An 8,739-nucleotide genomic window follows, 5' to 3' on the forward strand; every position below is an offset into this window, starting at 1 on the left:
AAAGGTCACACTGTGAAAACTAGTTAATCATCAAAAATCAGTCCTATTGGATTTCAGTCCAGCAGTTTCAGGTATTTCCTTCTAGCTACTCCAATATACCAGAAACTAAAAAAGAGTAACTATATAATGCATAAAAATAACCTTCAGAATGATTTCTTGACTCTGAAATCTCTTAGCTACTGAAAGAGTTCTTTTTCCCCTTTTGGTCAAGAAGACTTTCTTGATCCCACGATGTCAGGGCCAGGCTCATTCCTGGGAATCATGTCCCACATTGCCAGGGAGATTTACATTCCTGGAAATCATGTCAGGCTTGGGGGCATGGATAGTGAATTTGCTTGCAGTGTTGGCTTAGGCCACTTCTGAGCAACAAAAGAGGTTCTTTGGGGGTGACTGTAAGCATAGTTATAAGTAGACTTAGCTTCTTTGCAGGAGTAAGTTTTGTACGGGCAAGCCTCAATATCAAGGGGCAGCATATTACATTGGGAGTCCCTAATGTTTGTGAGAATGTCGGGAATTACCCAAGTGGGGAAGTTTAATATTTCCACATTTTCCCCCATTCCTTAAAGGGGACTTTGTAAATACTTTTTTGTTTTCTGCCCAAATTACCTGGGATATATTGGGATATTACATTAACTTGTATAATATAACAAGATCTCATTGCCTATTCCAGTTTCCATGTAATTATGGTGTTCAAATAAACTGACCACACAGGTTAAATTACATAGTTGTGCTACAGAGACTAAATTTTGTATCATAAAAGCATCTCTTCCTTTGGTCTCACACAGAAGCTCAAGTTTTAAAATGCAGTCAGTATCATCCTTTACCATGTATCCTGATTTACCTTAGTCCTAACCAGGTCGGTTTCATGTCTCTAATTGAAGTCTGATCTCTTTATCTGCTTTTTAAAACAGTTGCTGTATGGGGTAATGTTGACTTTCAGAGCTGCAGAACTCTAACTCGTAGTCTTAGGTGTCACACAGATACCCAGAGTTCCAGGTTTTGCACAAAGAGCTCAGCGTCTCAGGGAAATTTTAAAAACTCAGGAATGGATGTTGACTGCTGTAAGAATTTAGAATCTAGGAACCTTTACAATAAGCCTTATTGAATATTCAGTGCTTCTTAATCATCGGTTACCCAATCTTCTGCCCTCTTTCTGTCTTCTAATAGCGTCTGTTCTCAACTTCAACTCTCTCAGTGTTTACTTATTATGCTGAGGACATAATATTTGTTCTTTTGTTTCTGGCTTTTTTCACTCAAATACAGTGTCCTTAAGGTTCATTCACATAGTTGCAGGCCTCACAACTTCATTCCTTCTGGCAGCCACTCAGTATTTTGTTGTATTTGTACACCATAGTTCACTTTTCCATTCATCCTTCGATGTACCTGACACCTCCATCCATTGCAAATCATGAAAACTGCTGCCATAAACCCCAGTGTATTAGCTAGGGTTCTCTAAAGAAACAGAATCAGCAGGAAATATCCATAGATACAAAGTTTATAAAAGTGTCTCACGTAACCGTGGGGACATAAAAAGTCCAAAATTTGGTAGGGCAGGCTGTGAAACTGATGACTCCAATGAAGGGTCTGGATGAATTCCACAGGAGAGGCTCCCTGGCTGAAGCAGGAAGAGAGAGTGTCTCTTCTGAATCCTCCTTAAAGCCTTCCAGTGATTAGATTAAGCATCACTCATTGCGGGAGACACTCCCCTTGGCTGATTACAAATGCAATCAGCTGTGGATGCAGCCATTGTAATAGCGATTCTATCAAATGTGCAACAGACAGGACAGCACTTGCCCCACCAAATGGGTACTATCACCTGGCCAAGTTGACACATGAACCTGACCATGACAGTCCACCTCTTGTCAATTTGTCAGCTATACACATCACCTTAACCCATACTTAATTTCTAAATAGAAAACTATAAAAGACACATTTTTTCCTCACCAAACAATACTCAACCGCCCTGCATACAACTTGAAACACATTAAATCTCTCCAGAATAGGGTGCAAGTCCTTGGGTAATATTCATTCTTAAACTTGATATCTTACAACTTAAATACTATAACATGAACAAAATAGCATTACAGTCCTCATTTCTGTAACTGATCACGTGATCATAGTTCACGTTTATCACTACCTTCTTCCACTACCCATTCCATGTTCCCATTATCCTCAGCAAGCACTTCAACTGGCTGTGGTTCTTTGCCTGGTGGGGTGATACAAACTTTCATTCATGAACTTTCAGAGCCATTGGTACTCCTGCCTGGATTGGGTTGCAGATTTCCATGGATTTTAATCACAGGGCATGGTATTACTAAAAGACGCCCTAGGGGATCTATATTCCAGAAAAACTCTTCTTTACCTCCATTGTGTAGTTGCAGTCTTATTTCCCCCTGCTAGTTAGGGTCAATCACCCCAGCCAGTAATGTAATCCCCTTCTTGGTTTGTTGATCCAGGGGCATGAGTAGCCCAAAGTTACCAGGTAGTAGTCTTAGATTCCAGTTCAAGGGAATCATTGTTTCTCCTGGTGGAAGACTCTACCTTTTTGGAACAAAAATCTGTAGACCAGCAGAGTTCAAGGTCGCAGGGACAGGAAGCAAAAACTTTCCCAGTGAATATCACTAGGAGTAATAGTGAGTGGTGCCACTCCCATTTCCAATCCTTGGTTCTTGGACCCATGGATCCTGGCAACGGGAGAAACAGCATCATACAGCAGATGCTGATTCAGAGCATACACAGCTTCCTGGAGACAATTATCCCAGCCCTTCAGGGTATTGCCACCAAGTTGGCACCATAATTGAGTTTTCAGAAGACCATTCCACTGTTTTATCAATCCATCTACCTCTAGATGATGGGGAACATGGTATGACCAGAGAATTCCATGACATGTGCCCATTTCCGCATTTCATTTGCTGTGAAGTGTGTTCCTTGATCAGAAGCAATGCTGTGTGGAATGCCATGAGGATGGATAAGGCATTCTGTAAGTCCACAGATGGTAGTTTTGGCAGAAGCATTGCATGCAGGGAAAGCAAACCCTTATCCAGAGTATGTGACTATTCTAGTTAGAACAAATCGCTGGCCCCTCCATGAAGCGAGTGGCCCAGTGTAATCAACCTGCCACAATGTAGCTGGCTGGTCGCCTTGGGGAATGGTGCCGTATCAGGGGCTGAGTGTGAGTCTCTGCTGCTGGCAGATTGGGCACTCGGCAGTGGCTATACCAGGTCAGTCTTGGTGAGTGGAAGTCCATATTGCTGAGCCCATGCATAATCTCCATCCCTACAACCATGACCACTTTGTTCATGAGCCCATTGGTCAATGACAGAAGTTGCTGGGGAAAGAAGCTGACTGGTATCTACAGAACAGGTCATCTTATCCATATGATTATTAAAACCTTCTTCTACTGAAGTCACCCTCTGGTGCACATTCACATGGGACACAAATATCTTCATGTTTTTAGCTCAGAAAGGTCTATCCACATACCTCTTCCCCAGACCTCTTTGTCACCAATTTTCCAATTATGATCTTTCCAAGTCCCTGTCCATCCAGCCAAACCATTAGCAGCAGCCCATAAGCCAGTTCTCTTTCCAAGCAAAATGTACAACCAGGTGCACTGCTTGAAGTTCTGCCCACTGGGAAGATTTCCCCTCACCACTGTCCTTCAAGGACATCCCAGTAAGGGGTTGTAGTGTTGTAGCTATCCACTTTTGGGTGATACTTGCATATCGTGCAGAACCATCTGTAAACCAGGCCCGAGTTTTCTCTTCCTCAGTCAATTCACTGTAAGGAATTCCCCAAGAGGCCATAGCTCTGGTCTGGGAAAGAGAGTAATGTAGCAGGAGTGGAGACTGTGGGCATTTGGGCCACTTCCTCATGTAACTTGCTTGTGCCTTCAGGACCTGCTCGAGCCCTATCTCTCATATACCTGTGCTGGTTTGAAAGGAAGTATGCCCTCTAGAAAAGCCGTGTTTTAATCAAAATCCCATTTCATAAAGGTAGAATAATCCCTATTCAATACTGTGTGTTTGAAACAGTAATCAGATCATTTCCCTGGATGACGTGATTTAGTCAAGAGTGGTTGTTAAACTGGATTAGGTGATGACATGTCTCCACCCATTTGGGTAGGTCTTGATTTGTTTATTGGAGTCCTATAAAAGAGGAAACATTTTGGAGAATAAGAGATTCAGAGAGAGCAGAGAAGAACGACATAGCCATGAGAGCACAGAGTTCACAAGCCAGTGACCTTTGGAGATGAAGAAGGAAAACGCCTCCCAAGGAGCTTCATGAAACAGGAAGCCAGAAGAGAAAGTAGCAGATGATGCCTTGCTCACCATGTGCCCTTCCAGCTGAGAGAGAAACTGTGACTGTGTTCACCATGTGCCTTTCCAAATGAGAGAGAAACCCTGAATATCATCAGCCTTCTTGAACCAAGGTATCTTTCCCTGGATGCCTTTAATTGGACATTTCTATAGACTTGTTTTAATTGGACATTTTCTCGGCCTTAAGACTGTAAACTAGCAACTTATTAAATTCCCTTTTTTAAAAGCCATTCTGATTCTGGTATATTGCATTCCAGCAGCTAGCAAACTAGAACAATACCATTTCCATTTTATGATGGAGTTCTGCTGTGCACACCCAACTTTATGGCTTGGTGGGTCAGACAACACTCAGCTTGTGAAAGGCAACTCACATCTCATGGTAACTTGGATGGTAACTTAGTGGCCCACAGTTAAGCATTCAATCTCTACTAAGGCCCAGTAGCAGGCTAAAAGCTGTTTCTCAAAAGGAGACTAGTTATCTGCAACAGACACTAAGGCTTGACTCCAAAACCCTAAGGATTTGCATTGTGATTCTCCTACAACGGTCTGCCAAAGGCTCCAGACAGCTTCTCTACTTGCCGCTGACACTTCCAGCACCATTGGATCTGCTGCATCATATGGCCCAAATAGCAGAGCAGCCTGCACAGCAACCTGGACTTGCAGCAGAACATCCTCTTGATCTGGCCCCCACTCAAAACCAGGAGGTTTTCTGTCATTCAATAAATAGGTTGGAACGAGGTATATGCTATCTAAATGAGGAATATGTTGTCTCCAAAGTCCTAAGAGGCCAACTAGGTGTTGTGCCTCTTTTTTGTTCCTAGGAGGGGCCAGATGCAACAGCTTATCCTTCAGCTTAGAAGGGATGGCTTGACATGCCCCACACCACTAAACACCTAGAAATTTCACTGAGGTGGACAGTCCCTGTACTTTTGTTGGATTTCTCTCCCATCTCCTGACACACAAATGCCTTACCGATAAGTCTATAGTAGTTGCTACTTCTTGATCACTAGGTCCAATCAACATCATATTATCAACATAATGGACCAGTGTGATGTTTTGTGGGAGAGAGAAAAGATCAAGGTCCCTGCGGACAAGATTATGACATACAACTGAACAGTTGATATATCCCTGAGGTAGGACAGTGAAGGTAGACTTCTGGCCTTGCTGGCTGAATGCAAACATTTTCTAGTGGTCCTAACTGACAGCTATTGAGAAAAAATATTGATCTGGCAATATCAATAGCTGCATATGAGGTACCAGGGGATGTATTGATTTGCTCAAGCAATGATACCATATCTGGAACAGAAGCTGCAATTGGAATCATCACCTGGTTAATTTTATGATAATCCACTGTCATCCTCCAAGACCCATCGGCTTTCTGCACAGGCCAAATAGGAGAGGTGAAAGGGGATGCAATGGGAACCACCACCTCTGACTCCTTCAAGTCCTTAAGAGTGGTATTAATCTCTGCAATCCCTTCAGGAATTGGGCATTGCTTCTGATTCACTATTTTGGTAGGTAGAGGCAGTTCTAGTGGCTTCCACTTGGGACTTTCCTACCATAATAGCTCTCATTCCATGAGTCAGAGAAGTAATGTGGGGATTCTGCCAGCTGCTGAGTATATGGATTCCAATTATGCTTCCTGGAACTGGAGAAATGACCACAGAATGGGTACAGGGACCCACTGGACCCACTGCAAGACAGACCTGAGCTAGAACTCCATCAATCACCTGACCTCCATAAGCCCCTACCTTGACTGATGGACTAGAGTGATGTTTTGGGTCTCCTGGAATTAATGTCACTTCTGAGACAGTATCTAATAAACCCTGAATTATCTAATCATTTTCTTTTCCCAAATGCACAGTCACCCTGGTAAACAGGTGTTGGTGTCCTTAGAGAAGGCTAGGAAGAAGGTTATCAGTGTAAATTTTGGGCAGAGTAACAGGGTCCTTCCCTAAGGGTACCTAGCCCTCCCCTCATTCAAGAGGCTCTAGGTCTGTAAACTGTCTCAAGTTTGGGAATTAAGTAGTTGTGGCTGCCTGTTTTGTAATTCAAGTCAGACTTCTATTCATGTAACCTATAATTCTTCTGCTTATACAGCTCAAACAAGAATTTAGTAGTCTGCCCATCTATTTTACTTCTGGGTACACCATGATCTGCTAGCCAACACCACAAGCCTCTGAGAGTCAGATTGTTTTCACTGCTGCTTTGAATCTTCTGTCCATTATGGTGGCCATGTCCACTTGTCTATGGTGATTAACTGTTGCCACATGGTTTCTGCCAACTCAGGATCTGATTCATCCCCATTGTGTTTAAGGATTCCAGCTCAGTGATAGCAGTTCCTATAGCAATAACTGACCTACAGAGAAGGGCGACTATAGGAAATAAGTTTTTCTTTCAGGGTATACATAGAAACATTTACATCTTTCATACAGCACTTAAGTTGTGAATTTGAAGCCTTCAGTTCACCCCTTTCCCTCATAACTGTTCCCAGCAACCAACCAACATCATTATGCCTCTTAATTCCACAAAACTCCATTAAGGTGTCGAAAACACTCTCACCCAGAGCCTTGCCTTATAAGCATACAATTAACAGAATCAAATAATGATATTTTGCTTACCTCTACTGACAATTCAGCCCATGGACTGCAGTGCCATCTTGATTATTGGAAACAGAGGCATTAGTGCCTTTGAGTTTAATCAGAGTTGAAAACCAATTGTAAAAACCCATTTTTAAGATTCTGAGTCTCAAGAACCATTCTTGTTACCAAGCTGTACTAATCAGGGTTCTCTAGTCAGTGAGGTTGAACATTTTTTCGTATGCCTTTTAGACATTTGTTATTTCTTCTTCTGAAAAGTGTCTGTTCATGTCTTTTGCTCATTTTTAAATTAGGTTGTTTGTTTGTCTTTTGTTGTCGAGTTGTAGAATCTCTGTTTATATTCTGGATATTAAACCATTATCTGATATGTGGTTTCCAAATATTGTCTCCATTGCATAGGCTGCCTTTTCACTTTCCTGACAAAGTTCTTTGATGTACAAAAGTGTTTAGAGGAGATCCCATTTACCAATTCTGGTTATCCAGTTCTACAAACACCATTTATTGAAGAGACTGCTCTGTCCCGGGTGAGTTGGCTTGACCACCTTATCAAAGATTAGTTGTCCATAGATGAGAGAGTCAACATTTTAACACTCCATTTAGTTCCGTTGGTTAGTATATCCATCTCCATGCCAGTATCATGCTGCCTTGATCACCACAGTTTTGCAATATGCTTTAAAATTAGGCAATGTGAGACCTCCCACTTTGTTTTTCTTTCTCAAGATATTTTAAGCTATTTTGGGCACTTTTCCCTTACAAATAAATTTGGTTATTGGTTTTTCTATTTCTGAAAAGTAGGTTTTTGGGATTTTAATTGCTAGTACATTGAATCTGTAAATCAATTTGGGTAGAATTGACATCTTACCTATATTTAATCTTCCAATCCATGAACATGGTATGCCTGTCCATTTAGTTAGGTATTCCATGATTGCTTCTAGCAATTTCTTGTAGTTTGCTGTGTATAGGACTTTTTGTATCATTTGTTAAATTTATTCCTAAATATTTGATTCTTTTAGTTGCTATTGTAAATTGAATTTTTTTCATAATTTCCTCCTCAGATTGCTCATTACTAATGAATAGAAACACTACTGATATTTGGCAGTTGACCTTATATCTTGTCACTTAACTGTATTCATTTATTAGCTCTAGTAGCTTTGCTGTAGTTTTTTGGGGGGATTTTTAGCATAAAGTATCATATCATCTGCAAACAGTGAGAGATTTACTTCTTCCTTTCCAATTTGGATGCCTTTTATTTCTTTTTCTCTAGTTGCTCTGGCTAGAACTTTCAGCACAATGTTTGAGTAACAGTGGTGACAGTGGGCCTCCTTGTCTTGTTCCTAATCTTAGAGAGAAAGCTTTCAGTCTTTTTCCATTGGCGATGATATTCGCTGTGGATTTTTCTGTATTCCCTTTATCATATTGAAGAAGTTCCCTTCTATTCCAATGTTTTGAAGTGTTTTCATCAAGAAAAGACATTTAGTTTTGTCAAATTCATTTTCTGCATCAATTGAGATGATCATGTGTTTTTTCTGCTTTGATTTGTTTATATAGTGTATTACATTAATTGATTTTCTTATATTGAACCATTCTTGCATACCTGGAATAAATCCCACTTGGTCATGGTGTAAAATTCTTTTATTGTGCTGCTGGATTTGATTTGCAAGTATTTTGTTGAGGATTTTTGCATCTATATTCATTACAGAGATTGGTCTGTAATTTTCTTTTCTTGTAGTATCTTTGTCTGGCCCTAGTATTAGGCTGATGTTGGCTTCATAGAATGAGTTAGATAGCTTTCCTTCCTCTTCAATTTTTTTGAAGAGTTTGAA

This window comes from Tamandua tetradactyla, chromosome 6 (genome assembly GCF_023851605.1).
Source record: "Tamandua tetradactyla isolate mTamTet1 chromosome 6, mTamTet1.pri, whole genome shotgun sequence".
Lineage (NCBI taxonomy): Eukaryota > Metazoa > Chordata > Mammalia > Pilosa > Myrmecophagidae > Tamandua > Tamandua tetradactyla.